The sequence below is a fragment of the Vombatus ursinus genome, unplaced genomic scaffold (genome assembly GCF_900497805.2).
Source record: "Vombatus ursinus unplaced genomic scaffold, bare-nosed wombat genome assembly UNPS02010284.1, whole genome shotgun sequence".
In the NCBI taxonomy this organism is placed as follows: Eukaryota; Metazoa; Chordata; class Mammalia; order Diprotodontia; family Vombatidae; genus Vombatus; species Vombatus ursinus.
The window spans coordinates 12,049,952-12,065,466 of NW_020950062.1; the positions used below are offsets into that span (position 1 = coordinate 12,049,952).

Below are 15,515 nucleotides of genomic sequence, written 5' to 3' on the forward strand. Positions count from 1 at the left end.
GATTGGTAACAAAGGTCTGTCACTAGGGTAAAAGGGAGCACAGTCCAGGGCAGAAAATGTCTCAGCAAGCCAGCAGCAAGACCCATCTCAACAAATCAGTGAGAGATCATAAGCCCCAATGTGGTGGAGCAAGCAAAGACCAACACCAGGACCCCACACATGCCTTATCATAGCCAGGGAACTTGCAGACTCCAGCCCCAAGAAGCAGTAGATGCTTCAGTGTAGCCCCAGGGAAATGCAGAAATACCCCACTGGGTCTCAGCACATGCCAGACACAACTACCAGGACACCATCTCAGCACCAGGTAAGCTGCTAGATCCCTATGGCCTCCAGTAGCATCACCCACCACCCACCCACCCCTCAACATAGCACCAAACATGAGGATCCCCTGTGGGCCTCAGGGCAACTTCAGCACAGCATCAGGTAAATAGCCAGGGCTTGCTGCCATTGGCACAAGAAGTCTAGGACAGTTTCCCTTTCACCTTAGGAGCAGAGCTCAAATTGAAAAGAAAGGAAAAAGGCCAAAAAAAGAAGAGCAAAAAACAACAAGAAAATAATCTGACCATAGAAAGTTGCTATACTGACAGGGAAGACCAAGACACAAGCTCAGAAGAGGATAACAATGTCAAAACACCTATGGGCAAGTCCCTAAAGTATAACAGCAAGTGGTCTTAAGCCCAGAAATAATTCATGCCTAAAAAAATGAGCTTAAAATTATATATGTAACCCAAAGTTTTAAAAACACATTAAAAATTAAAAGAAAAACTTTTTTTAAAAAATGGAAAAAATCATGTAAGAATGGTAGAAGAAAAATTGGGAAAAGAAATGAGAATGATGCAAGAAAATTATGGGAGAAAACAGAGTCAACAGCTTGGAAAACTACTTAAAAAGTAGAACTGGCCAAATGGAAGAGGAGATAGAAAAATCTACTAAAGAAATAGTTCCTTAAAGAGTTCAATTGGCCAAATGGAAAAGAAAGTACGAAAACTAATTCAGGAAAACAATACCTTAAAAGTTAGAATTGGTCAGGTAGAAACTAGTGACTCCATGAAACATCAAGAATCAATCAAAGTCTTTCCAGGTTTTTCTGAGAACATCTCGCTCAACATTTATGATAGTACAACAGCATTACATCATAACCACATACCATAATTTGTATAGTCATTCCCCAATTGATGGGGATCCCCTCAATTTCTAATTCTTTGCCCCCAGAAATGAGCTGCTATAAATATTTTTGTATATATAGGTCCTTTTTCTTTTTTTGTCTCTTTTAGGATATATAGTGGTGGTATTGCTAGGTGAAAGGGTATGCATGGTTTTATGGCCCTTTGAATGCATTAATGTCTCATTTTTTCCACATCCCCTCCAACATTTGTCATTTTCCTTCCCTAATCTATTAGCCAAACTAAAAGGTATAAGGTAGTACCTCAGAATTGTTTCAATTTGCACTTCTCTAATCAAAGATGAGTTAGAGTATTTTTTCATACAGCTTTGATTACTTCATCTGAAAACTGATCATATTTTTTAATCATTTATCTTTTGGGAAATGGATCTTATTTTTATAAATTTGACTTAGTTCTCTATATGTTTGAGAAATGAAGCCTTTATCAGAGAAAGTGGCTTCGAAATATTTTTTCACAGTTACTATTGCTAACTGTATTTCTCTCCATCCATTCCTCCCATTTATTCTATTCTCTCTCTCCTTTCACCCTGTCCTTCCTCAAAAGTGTTTTGCTTCCGACTACCACCTCCCCCAATCTGCCCTTTCTTCTATCACTCCCCCCTTTCTCTTATCCTCTTATGCTCCTACTTTCCTGTATGGTAAGATAGATTTCTGTACCCAATTTATTGTGTATGTTATTCTCTCTTTCAGCCAATTCTGATGAGAGTAAGGTTCACTCACTCCCTCTTACCTCCTCTCTCTTCCCCTTCAAGGTAAAAACATTTGCTTTCCTCTTTTATGTGAGATAATTTACCCCATTCTATCTCTCTCTTTCTCTTTCTCTCAGTCCATTCCTCTCTCACCCCTCAATTTTATTTTTTATATTCAACTCACACAGGCCTGAATTACAAACATCATCTTTCCATGTAGAAATGTAAACAGTTTAACCTTTTTAAGTCCCTTATGATTTCTCTTTCCTGTTCATCTTTTTATGCTTCTCTTGAGTCTTGTATTTGAAAGTCAAATTTTCTATTCAGCTCTGGTCTTTTCATCAAAAATGCTTGAAAGTCCTCAATCTCATTGAATATTGATTTTTCCCCAGAAGAATCATACTCAGTTTTTCTGGGTAGATGCTTCTTGGTTGTAATCCTAGCTCCTTTTGCTCTTTAAAATATCATATTCCAAGCACTCCAATCCTTTAAGGTAGAAGCTGCTAAATCTTGAGTTATTCTGACTGTGGCTCCACTATAGCTGAATTGTTTCTAGGAACTCTGGAATTTGGCTGTACTATTCCTGGCAGTTTTCATTTGGTGATATCTTTCAGGAGGTGATCAGTGGATTCTTCCAATTTCTATTTTGCCCTCTGGTTCTAGAATCTCAGGGCTGTTTTCCTTGATAATTTCTTGAAAGATGATGTCTAGGCTCCTTTTTGATCATGGCTTTCAGGCAATCTAATAACTTTTAAATTATCTCATCTGGATCTATTTTCCTGGTCAGTTGCTTTTCCAATGTGATATTTCACATTGTCCTCTATTTTTTTTTCATTCTTTTGGTTTTGTTTTATTGTTTGTTGATTTCTCATAAAGTCATTAGCTTCCATTGGTTCCATTCTAATTTTTAAGAAATTCTTTTCTTCAGTGAGCTTTTGGACCTCCTTTTCTATTTGGTTAAAATTCTTTTTAAGGTGTTCTTCTCCTCATTGACTTTTAGGACCTCTTTTACCATTTGGCCTCATCTGTTTTTTAAGGTGTTATTTTCTTCAACATTTTTCGTGTCTCTTTTACCAAGCTGTTAACTCATTTTTCATTATTTTCTCACATTACTATCATTACTCTTCCCAATTTTTCCTCTTCCTCTGTTACTTGATTTTCCAAACCCTTTTTGGGCTCTTCTGTGGCCTGAGATCAATTTGTACTTTTATTGGAGGCTTGGGGTATTGGAGCTTTAACTTTGTTGTCTTTTAAGTGTGTGTTTTGATCTTCTTTGTCACCATAGTAACTTTCTGTGGTCGAGTTTTTGTTTTGTTTTGTTTTGTTTTTTTTTTGTCTTTTGTTTGCTCAATTTCCAGCTTATTAGTTGACTTTTAATTTTTGTTAAAGTAAGGCTTGGCTTGCAGGGTGGAGGGGTGTACTGTCCCAAACTTCAGGGTTTTGTGAAGCTCTTTTCAGAGATCTAAGGATCTGCAAATTTTCAATTCTTCCAAGGTGATATGACCTAAATAGAGGTGTTTACTCCTCTCCTGACCTGTGCTCTGGTCTGTGAGCAACCATAATCACTCTTTTCTGTCCTGGAACTGTGAAGTGAGTCCCCCCTCTCCTGTGGCCACAAGCTCTGCTGTGCTAGTGCTACTCTTCATCCTGGGACTTCCACTCAGGACTATGACCTGGATCTGGGTATGGGCAAAGCAATAGAGTCCTGCCCCTGCGCTAACAAAAAGACACCTCTAATCTCCTTCTGACCAGTTGTTAGACCCTCTTACCATCTGTGGCTGAGAGCTTCAGAAACACTGCTGCTGATGATTCAGTCATTCCCTAGGCCTGCTCCTGGTTTGCTGGTGCTGTTTGGTGTAGTTAAGAACTGACTCAATCATTCTGTAGTGCAATTTGGAACTATCACCAAAGGACTATAAATCCCCACATACCCTTTGATCTAGCAATACCATTACTAGGTCTGTATCTCAAAAAAGATAAAGCAAAAATGAAAAGGATGCATATGTACAAAAATATTTATAGCAGCTTTTTTTCTGGGGACAAAGAATTAGAAATTGAAGGAATGTCCATCAATTAATAAATGGCTGAACAAACTGTGGTACATGATTATGGTGGAGTACTATCATCCTATAAGAAATGATGAGCAGGGTTCTCAGAAAAACCTGGAAAGATCCACATGAACTGATGCAAAGTGAAATGTATTTTGTACAATGTAACAGAAATATTGTGCAATGATTAGCTGTGATTGACTTAGCTATTCTCAGCAATGCAATGATCCAAGACAATTCTGACGGACATTTTAGACTGTCAGTTTGCTAATGAGTAGCTAGATGGCCCTATGGATTGAGCATTGGTCCATAGAATCAATAAGACCATAAGTTCAAATTTGGCCTCAACCATGTACCAGATATGTGATTCTGTTTATAAGCAAGTCACTTAAACTTTGGTTAGCCTCAGTTTCCTCAACTGTAAAATGGAGATAATAATAAGATTTACCTTGCAGAGTTGCTGTTCAGATTAAATCAGTTAATATTTTTAAAGCAGCAAAGAACTTATTCTTACATTAAAAAAATGAATAGGATCCCAGAGGAAGTAAACAAGTATAATTTGTTAGGCAAAATCCACACAATTTTCTGAAGGAAAAGGCTTAACTAACCCACTAGGTGCTTTGTAGGGGAAACATAAGTATGCAAAGGCAAACTCATAAATATAATCCACTTAGTCTTTCAAGAAGATTTTGCCACATTTGCATAGTAAAATTACCTAAAAATAAAGAAACAATGCTAAGATTGAAATATGAGTTATTATGGATCAGAAAGAGGTGTTGAGCTGTGAAACAAAGAGAGAAATAAACTAAATGGAAAAGTGTGAACAATTGAGTCCCTAAAGGAGATTGGTCTCATTTACTATTTTTAGACCAGATGTAGAAAAGGAAGTACACAAAGAAACCTCTAGGTTTTCAGAAGACCTCTTTTGTAACTCTTCTTGTAACTGAACTGATAACTTCTCAGGGATAAAATTCAGGAGGATTTTGTAAGTTTCTATGAGTGGGCTCAGATATAGAAAATATGTTTCAGTGTGAGCAACGTAAAGCAACACATTTAAATGAAAAATCCACCTATTGCCAATGTCAATTGCAGCACAAAACACATAAAACTTTGCTAGCAAAAATATATTCACAGTGGGGAGTTGCAGGCAGGGGTGGAGATGCTGTGCAATATTCAAAATCAGTCAACAAGCATTTACTAAATAAGCATTTGCTATGTACTAGGCCCTGTGCTAAATACAAGGATACAAATATAAGCAAAAATTTAAAAAGGGATTTTCCCTAAAGGAGCTCCTACTCTAATGGGGAAGACAAACACATGGAAGGGAGATAAAAAGTGGGGCAAGGGTACCACCTGCCAGGAAGTATATTGCTAAAACCTAGAGAATAAAGAATGTCTAATGGAGGATTTTTTGTGAAAATGGAGCCATCAGGAAGAATTCACCAGTCAATCAGTCAACAATCAGTTATTAAGTATCTGCCATACGATAGGCACTGTGGTAAGGGCTGGGGATACAATGAATGGTAAAAAGATAATTCCTTCTGTCAGAAGAGACAACATGCAAACAACTATGTGGAAACATGATATATACAAGGCAAATCAGTGATGATTTCAAAGGGAAGGCACTAAGATTATTCAGGATTGGGAAAGGCTTCTTATAGAAAGTGGGACTTTAGCAGAGAATCGAAAGAAGCTAGTGAAACCAGGAGGCAGGGATGAGGAAGAAGATAATTCTAGACATGGGGGACATCCAGTGACAATGCTGAGAGTTAGGAGATGGGGTATCATGTTCAAGGATCAAAGAGGTCAGCATCACTAGATCTCAGCATATGTGGGTGTGACTAAAGGTAGCAATAGGCCAGGAATTTAAAAGCCAGAGGATTTTATATTTGATCCTGGAGGCAATAGGGAACCACAAGAGTTGATTCAATCAGGAGTTAACATAGGCAGATTTGTACTTTAGAAAAATCAGTTTGATAGCTCAATGGAAGATTGACTGGAGTGGAGAGAGATTTGAAGTAGGTAGATTAACCGTCAGGCTATTGCAATAGTCCAGGTATAAGATAAGAAGGTCTTATACTAGGGTAGTATCAATGTTAGAAGAGAGAAAAAGGAATATATAAAAGGTTTCAGCAAGGTAGAAATAAGACTTGATAATTATTTTGATTTTTGAGTGTAAGTGAGAATGAAGAATCAAGAATGATACCTAGTTTTTGAGCCCATATGAGGGAGTATCGTAGTACCCACAACTGGAATAGGAAAGTTTAGAATAGAAAAAGGTAGAGATGAAAAGATAATGAGTTTAGTTGTGGATGTGTTGAGTTTAAGAGGTTTTCAAGGCATCCTGTTCAAGATGCCAGTAGGGAGTTTAAAATTTGATACCAGACAGAGGTCAGGGCTGGATAAATAGATGTGAGAATCATCTGTATGAAGTAACAATTGCATCCATGGGCAAGTGAAATAGTATAGATAGAAAAAAGAAAGTCCAAGATAGAGCCTTGGAGGCACCTAGGTTTAGTGGGAATAACCTGTTGGAAGATTCCACACACAAAAAAAAGCAGGTAGGAAGAGAGTCAGATGGCAGTAATATTAGCAAAACCTAGAAAGAAGAGAGTATTAAGGTGTAGAGGGTGATTTGTTGTTGCAGTTCTTGTTCATCCTTAATTTTTGAAGTGGACCACAGTAAATACTACAGAGGGAAAATGAAAAATGAGGATTGATGAAAAGTCATTGCACTTGTTGATTAAGAAATCATTGGTGGCAAAGTGCTGGGGACACAAAGAAATGTAAAAAAAATGTATGTCTGGAGAAGACCTCGATTTCATGACAGCATGCTTGCATGGGTTTTGAATAATGGATGATGTGCTTGAGCTTTCCCAGTCAACAATGGAGTGAAGCAAGGTTGTGTGCTTGCTTCCATGCTTTTTACCATCATGTTGCCAGATGCCTTCGATAAAGATGAAAACAGCATCAAGGGTAGCTACCACACTGACAGTAATTATTTAACTCGTAAAGGCTACAAGTCAAAACTACAGTGGAGGAAGAATTGGTGCATGATTTTCTGTTTTCAGATGATTGGGTTCTCAGTGGATCCTCTGAAGTTGAGATGCAACTAAGTATGGATTGATTCTCTGCTGCTTATGCTAATTTTTTGCCCAACAACACTAAGAAAACATAGGTTCTTCACCAGCCAACACCACATCATCCATATGCACATATGAATGTTACAAAAGGTGAAGAAATTGTGATTACTGTGGATAAGTTCACTTGCCTTGGAAGTACACTTTCCAGGGATGATATACACATAGAAGATGATAATGTTGACACACTCTTTGCTAGAGCTAGCTCAATATTTGGGAAGCTATGAGGGCAAGTGCAGGAGAGAAGAGGTATTAGACTCCCTACCAAACTGAAGGTCTACAGAGTCCATGTACTGATTTTACACAGTGAAATCTGGACAGTCTACCAGTGCCATGCCAGAAAACTGAATCATTTCCATTGGAAATGGAAATTTTGGTTTTTTTGGGTTTTTTTTTTTGGTGAGGCAATGGGGGTTAAGTGACTTGCCCAGGGTCACACAGCTAGTAAGTGTCAAGTGTCTGAGGTTGGATTTGAACTCAGGCCCTCCTGACTCCAAGGCTGGAGCCCTATCTACTGTGCCACCTAGCTGCCCCCTCCATTGGAATTATTTAGGAAGATTCTGAAGATCATCTGGCAAGATAAGTGTCTGATCAGCCATAATCAGACCCACTGTTCCTTGACTCCAACAGTGTTGTCATTTTGTTCCTCTTTGAGAAAGAAGGACAACAATCAAATAACTTTGGTCCTGCATGGTTCCCAAATTGCAATTCCCTTACCTCAATTAAAGATACCAGTTTTGGTTACTTTTGGTAGTTTTCTTTACTTCAGGTTGACACAATCATAATAAGTTATTCTGGTAAAGTCTATGTGGCTGGCTTGAAGGAGACCTAAGTTACATTTCTGGGAGCTGTATTTCTTCACAGTTCTGAAAATGAGGAAATTATTGCAGAATTAAAACTGGAGGGTGGAAATTTTGTTTTTGCTTTTTTTTTCTGCTAAAAAGGGTATTTTAAATCTCCCTGGAGAATTGCATGGAGAATAGAGTAAAATAGAGAGAGAAGCATGTAAAGTAAGAGGTACACTGAGATAAAGATTTGAGAACTAAAGAACTGAGTTAGAAAGAATAAAAAGCAGAAAGAATAGGTAAAAGGGGAAAGAAAAAGCAGGACTCAGCTGCATCAAGGAAGGGAGACAGTGAGGATGGCATTTTGGAGCAGTAAAGTACTTTGAAATCACCTTTTGCATCCAACTGTTCATTGCAAAGTTTTCCAGGAGAAAGATTCTGGAAGAAGGTGAACCAAATCAGGAGTAAAGAGTATGGGATCCCCTCCTCTGATATTGTACATAAATATGTAAATGTAAATATATGCACATAAATATGTATATGTAAATATGTGTATATAAATATATATAAAATATGTGTACATATATACATATATATGCAAAAGTCTTTGCAAACCTTAAATGTTATATAAAATTTAGCTGTTGTTTTTGTTATAAATCTTCTAAGTTCCAGTCCTTTCATTGGAACTTCCCTTAGTCCTTGAGGAGATGCATAGAAATATTGTCTTCAGTTTGAGCCTTATTCAAGGTACCAAGAGAAAAGATGGCCCTCTTTAATCACCCCCTTTTTTCCATAACTTAGCCCTACTTTCTCTTTCTCTTTTTGCTAGTTGCCCCAGCACCACTGACTCTTTCTAGCTTTCCTCTTGGTGCACATACCCTTTCCTCTCAGCTGCAAGTCCTTAAAAACATCTCTCCTTATTTCTGAAATATCTCCAGGTTTTATCACAAGCTCTTAAGGGCATGACTAGATCCTTTAGTCCATAAGAAAAGACTTTCTGTCAAATCTAACTGAAATGTCAATGACTGATTCAAAGAAGTACCTGGGCATTGTTAACACATAGGTCTGAATGCTTGATTCAGCCAAGCATTCTTACCTAATAGAGAAAATTGCATTCGAGTGTGGTGGGGTAATCAGTGGAATTGACCCCAACTAGGACCATGGATTTAGAGCTGGAAGAGACCTCAAAGGACATCTAGTCAGTTTCCCTCTCCTTTTACAGATGAGGATCTGAGGTCCAGAGAGGTTAAATTATTTGCCCCAAATCACATAAGAAGTTAGTAAGTAGCAGATCTGGGATTCACTTCCTCTGATTTAAAATCAAGAATAGTTTCTACTGTATCACAGTGCCTTCAGTATCCAATGGATTTTTCAGTGACAGATAAGTTTATTTACTGCTGGAAAAGGTGAAAAAAAGTACAAGCATTCTCACTATAAATGAAACTAACAGACGAAGAGTTTATGAATAAATGTAGAGATGGAAATAAATGGAAAGATGGCTCTCACTGTAGTGGTAAATAAAAAAGGTGGTAGACTTGCTTTCATTATATATTTTAAGGCAAGAAGAAATATAAAATTCTGGGATGATCACCCCAAAATGAAAGCTGTCAGGAAGATCATAGCCAAAGTTCAGAGTTTCCAGGTCAAAGACAAAAAAATAATAAAAGCAGGCACAAGGCAAAAACTCAAGTACCGAGGAGTCACATTTGGCTTCATATACAATTTAGTTGCAACCACTACAAAGGAGTGAGAGCTTGGGATAAAAGGTCCCAGAAAGCAAAGGATAGGGGTTATATTGTCAAGCAAGCAACATAGCCAGCAAAAATGAATATATTCCTATGAGGTTAGGGGAGGTAAGGAATAGGACTTAAATGAAATAGAGGACTTCAAGCTTTCCTGATGAAAAGACCAGCACTTTGGAAAAACTTGGAAGCAAAAAAAATTCTTGCAAAAGCAAGAATTAAGAAAAATATTAATAGGTAAATATGAGTAAACTATCATAAGGAACTAAGCAAGAACAAACTGTTTCCTTTCTATTATAGGAAGATGATACATGTGTCCCTTAAGAATTCTATCTTCATTAGGATCATTGAGAAAGTTTATTTAGACAGAAGGTCTGTGACTAGCTCTATTATGTGTTGACAATATAATAAAAAAGAATAGAAATGAGTCAAAGAGAAACACACTAGATTGGTAAGGAAGGGAAAGAAGGGATGAAGAAAACTATCTCACGTAATCAGGGTATGAAAGTTGAAGTATAATATAGGTAAGCAGAAAGAGGTGAGGAGAAAGTGTGGCAATTTAACCTCCCTGTCATCTATACTAATTGAAGTATGGGAACATACTCACATACACACTCAGGTTGAGCACAGAAATATATTTCATCCAACAGGAAAACAGGGAGGAAAAGAATAGAAGGGAGAAAGGGATAATAAATGGATAGGTAGGTTATATGAGGGTTCAGTCCTAAGCAAAACAAACTCTAAGGGCATCCTAAAATATTTACCACTCTTTTTTTTGCCATGGCACAGAATTGGAAACTGAGAAAGTACCTGTCAAATGGCAAAACAAGAAATGAAACAAAAATGTGCAATGCTATTGTGCTGTAAGAAATAATGAAAGGGATGGTTTCAGAGAAATCTAGGAAAGTTTGTTTGACCTTACATGGAGCGAGATAAGCGAAACCAGAAAAGCAATTTAAATAGTGATAAAATACCATAAAGACAAATAATTTTGAAATATCTAGGAACTCTGATCAATGTAATGACTAACCTGAGAAGAGGGGTGCAATGTTTCTTGAAGAGTTAGTCAATAGACATGTATCAAGCACTTACTATGTGCCCAACCACAGTGCTAAGCACTAAGGATAGAAAGAGAGGCAAAAGATAATCCTTGTTCTCAAGGAGCTCATAAAAGAAGCTGAGATAGGGTTGGGGAGAGAAAGGATCAGGCACATATAATGTGATGAAATCCAGTAGCCCAGTGTGAAATCATTAGATGGCTGCACCAGGTCACCTTCTTAGATGGAGGATTTGCGAGGAACTCTTCATGTCCACCCTCTACCCTCTACATGTGGAAAGAAGAGGAGTCCTAGGGCTAGGGAGTACTGAGAAGGTGTGAGGAATTTCTATACAAGGAATATCCATACTTACAAAAAGGTGGATTCTGGAAATACTGAGGTAAATCCCATTCCCTCAGTACCCTGCTTGATGTTACTAGTTGGCAGTTAGGTAAACTGATAAATAAGCCTTGATAAAGTGTTCATGGGATTATCCTCCTAGTTAATACCAAAAGACTAATAATGGAACATTAATAAGGTGGCTCAGGTACCAACTACCTTATTTTCATTTTAGAATCCGCTAGGTGGTTCAGTGGGTAGAGTGTTAAACCTGGATTCAGGAAGACCTGAGTTCAGACCCTAGTTGTGTTATCCTGGGCAAGACCTTAAACACTTTTTTTCCCTCAGTTTCCACATCTAAAAAAAGGGCATGATAATAGCACCTATCTGATGTTGATGTGAGAATAAAATGAGATCATATTTGTAAAGTGCTCTGCAAACCTTAATATACTATATAAATGCTAGCTATTATTTGCATATACACACACACACACACACACATATTGTACACATGTCATCTGCCCTAATTTAAATATCTTTAGGTCAGGAGTTTTCTCTTTTCTTCTTTGTATCAGTAGCACTAGAACAGGACCTGACATATCGCAGGTGTGTTCAAGAAGCTAAGCATGCTAAAGGAAATTTGGGGCAGGACTTTGTAGCATCCTTCATATCCTATCCCATCCATAGTAAATGTAGTGTCAGCTGAAATGATGGAAGTTCAGAAGATTTAAGACTAAATGTTTGCTATATTAAGTAAGATTTTAATATGCAGTAGATGGAGTTTAGTCACCGGAGTAATGTCATATCACCTCTCTAGTCTTAAAGCTTACACATTCTACAATGCTGTAAAGCTAATTTTAACTCTGTAACCATCCTACATCCATATCTGTATTTTCCTCCATGATCATTTCTCTCATTTTTACCCAATTAAAATGATGATGCACCAATTTTTACAAACTATTCATATTGTACATTATGTTCCAACTCGAAACATGGTGTCATATTCCAATTCTCTGGAGGCTATTGCTTAAAGTTTGTCAGTCAGCACTCCCTGTTGCTGAGTCTTTTTCTATGATGTGCTTAAAATGTGACCACTGCCCTAGGCTCTTGGAAGAGCTGTGAAAATGTCAATCTAGAAGCTAAAATTTTATGGGAAGAGAAAGGAAAATAATCAGTACTGAACTTGTGTGTGAATATAAGTCTGAAAAGAATTGGTCCAGCAAAATGCTCTGAAAGTCAAAATATTAAGTGTTTTCCTGCAGTAGCAGCAGGAACTTCTCTGAGAGATGAAAATCCTTGACAAATACATTTTACCTCACATCCAACTCTTAGAATCCCTAGCATCTTTTAAAGCATAGTTCAAGTGTCACCTCCTACAAAAGGCCTTTCTTGATCTCCCCAGCTGCTAACACACTCATCAAAAGTACTTTTTATTCACTTTTTATGCTGTTTTTAATCCCAGCTTCTTGAGGACAAGGATTATATTTTTTAATACTGCATATCCTCAGTATATAGTACAGTGCATAATTCACAGTCAGCATTTAATAAATGTTGGTTAATTGATTGATTGTCTGTTACTCTCCATGAAATTAAGTTAAGAAATGACTGGGTTCAAAAAGCAGCCATTGGTTGTTCAATGTCACCATGGTAAGGAGACTTCTAGTGGATCATCCTAGGAGTGTATATATTTGGCCCTATGGTATTTAACTTTTGTTTTTTTTTTTTTTTCTGAACAAATAGAATAAATGCATAGAAGCAACATTTATCAGATCTACAGATGAAAGAACAACAGGAGAGAAATTAACTCATGGAAAACAGGGTCTGATTTTTTAAAAAATCTTGACAGATTAAGAAATTGATTAGGATGAAATTTTGGAATAAATATGAAGTTTTGCCCTTGACCACAAATTATGGCTAGATAATAACTCTAGCAGGTAAAAAATAATCCTGGAGTTTTAATGGGCTTTCAGTACAAAACATTAGTGCATTATTGCAGTATGCTAATGTAATACTGAGTTTGAAATCCAAGAATACCTTACCTGTGAAATTACCTCATATTTACATTGTGTAAAACTTTTAAATACATAGTTGTTTGCATACCACCTTCTTCATTAGAATATAAGCTTCTTAAGGGTCATAACCACATTGTTTTGCCTTCCTTTTTACAGCCAGGACTAAACACAAAGCCTGGTGCATAGAAGACCCCTAATACTGCTGTATTTTGCATGGTCAGAATACATCTCAAACACTGTCTTTAGTTCTAGTCACTATCTTTCAGGAAGGATACCGATAAACTGGAGAAAATCCAGAGTAGGTTGACTGTGATGGTAAAGAACCAGTTAATGCCATATAAGGACTCTTTTTGTCTGCGATAAGAGAGAGCTTGTATCTTTTAACCAGACTCCACTTTCGTGTAGACACAGTGCTCCTGGCTTTAGAGGTGTCCATGGGGTCAGGATTATGTTGCATTGGGTTACATGGGGATTGGGTCAAAAGATATTGAGTTGGGTAAGGAGATTGCCCAAGCAAGAAGAAGAAATATGAGCAAAATTGAGATCACTGAGAAGAGCCAGAGACTAAAGTGTCTGAAACTAAGAATAATAAAAAGGGTGCACAAGAGAATAAGGCATCAAGGAAAGTATCTGCCCTGCATGAGGGCCCTCCAGACTAGCAAACCTCACCTAGTGGTAAAGATGCAATGCTTAAGATATGCTCCTGGAATATGGATGGCATGTGGGCTTGCATCACAAAATAGGGTTAGAACTGAATAGAGGAAGAAAGCCTCTGAAATCCTTTGCCTTCAAAAGACCAAATGTTCAGAAAGCAAGCTGTCACCTAAGCTTCAAGATCTGTCCAGACTAATCTACTTGTATTGGTCCTCACCTATGAAAAAGGATACAATATTGTTAGTTACCTTTCCTGCTGGGGTGTAGGGTGTATTCAGGGAAGACCAGTACCTCTGGTGTGAAGGCTGCTTTCCACTTTTGGTGTACACCTGATTCACCTCTTACCTGCGGCTCCAAGAAGCTGTAGCATGCACAGCAGCCACATCCCAGTAACCTGTTCCAGCAGATGGGCTAAAACAGGCTGAGGGTAAGCAAGAGGTCTCAAATGCATCAGTGAGTTGGAGAGGGGTGTCTACCCCAAGCATGTGAAGGCTTCCTCTAGTGGAATGGGTGGAAATGGCACCAACACCATGCCAGGAAATTGAATCACTTCCATTTGAATTGTCTTAGGAAGATTCTGAATATCACCTGGCAGGATAAGATACTACACACTGAGGTCCTTTCTCAAACTAAACTGCCAGGCATTCAAATTCTACTACAGACAGCACAACTATGATGGGCTGGCCACATTTTTTGCATGCCAAATGTATACTTGCCTAAAGGACTATTTTATGGAGAACTCACACAGAACAAGCACTCACATGGTGGTCAGAAGAAGCAATACAATGACACACTCAAGGTCTCTCTTAAGAACTTTGGAACTGATATGTGACATGAGAGCCACTGCCCAGTGTGGTTTGCCCTCATCAGAGCAAGGGTTGTGCTCTATGAGCAAAGCAATATTGAAATAGCTCAAAACAAACATGAGACACACAAATCTAGAGAACCCACTACAAATGTTCACATGGACTATTTTTGTTTGACCTGTGGTAGAGCATTGTGAACTCATATTGGTCTGATCAGCAGCAGTTGGACACCTTGTAACTTGACTCTAACATAATGATGTCATTTTAGTCGTCTTTGATAACAAATAACAACAATAAACCAACCAACCAAATCACCTTTCCTGCTAGTGGCCACTCAGCATCACAATTTGCATTGGTCATGAGAAGCATGATCATGAGGGCTAAGTGATAGTGGCTGATTTTGAGGCACTTAAGCTTGGGACAGCATATATCACCTTTCCCTGTTGCAAGAAACATGGTTGGTTCAACTGGAATAAAGACAATACTGGAATGAAGCATTTGGCAATATTTTAAAGAGACTGAGTGCCAAAAAGTTTATTTTGCTTTATGGGAACACAATGTGGCTTATGAAGAGATTGATTTGAACAATCACCAAGGGAACAAGAGTACTGGGTTTTATTCCACAGGAACATCCAAGTTGTGGGATGCTGCTCCAAGTATTGCCACTAACTGACAATTTTAATCATTTCTATCTAGAGGCAGCTTATCTACACGATTTTAGATACATGATGAATGCTTGAGACAAGAGTATTGGCTGATGGCTTGACTATTTCTTGTTGTCCCAGACCTTGGTCTGTGCCCTATGTGACAACAAGATCTGATCCAGAGCTTTAGGGAGGGATTGTTGTTCCATCACCCTCTTGCTGCTACTGTAATACTTCTAGTATTTAAAGAAGGCTCTTCAACCAATTAGAAAAGGTGATCTAGAATCTTAAGGAAGAAAATCACAATTGAGTGAGAAGAAGCCAGGAAAGTTATGAGTTAAAGAAATATATATATATATATGTATATATATATACATATAATATATATATACATATTAAGAATGAAAAAATAGAAGAGAATGTGGAATGTGTTTTT

At 37.7% G+C, this 15,515-nt stretch overlaps 1 pseudogene; it reads left to right on the forward strand.

The window, feature by feature from the left end:
• The first annotated feature begins 211 nt into the window (after positions 1-211).
• On the forward strand, positions 212-15,310 carry LOC114037203 (annotated as a pseudogene).
• The last annotated feature ends 205 nt before the right edge of the window (positions 15,311-15,515 follow it).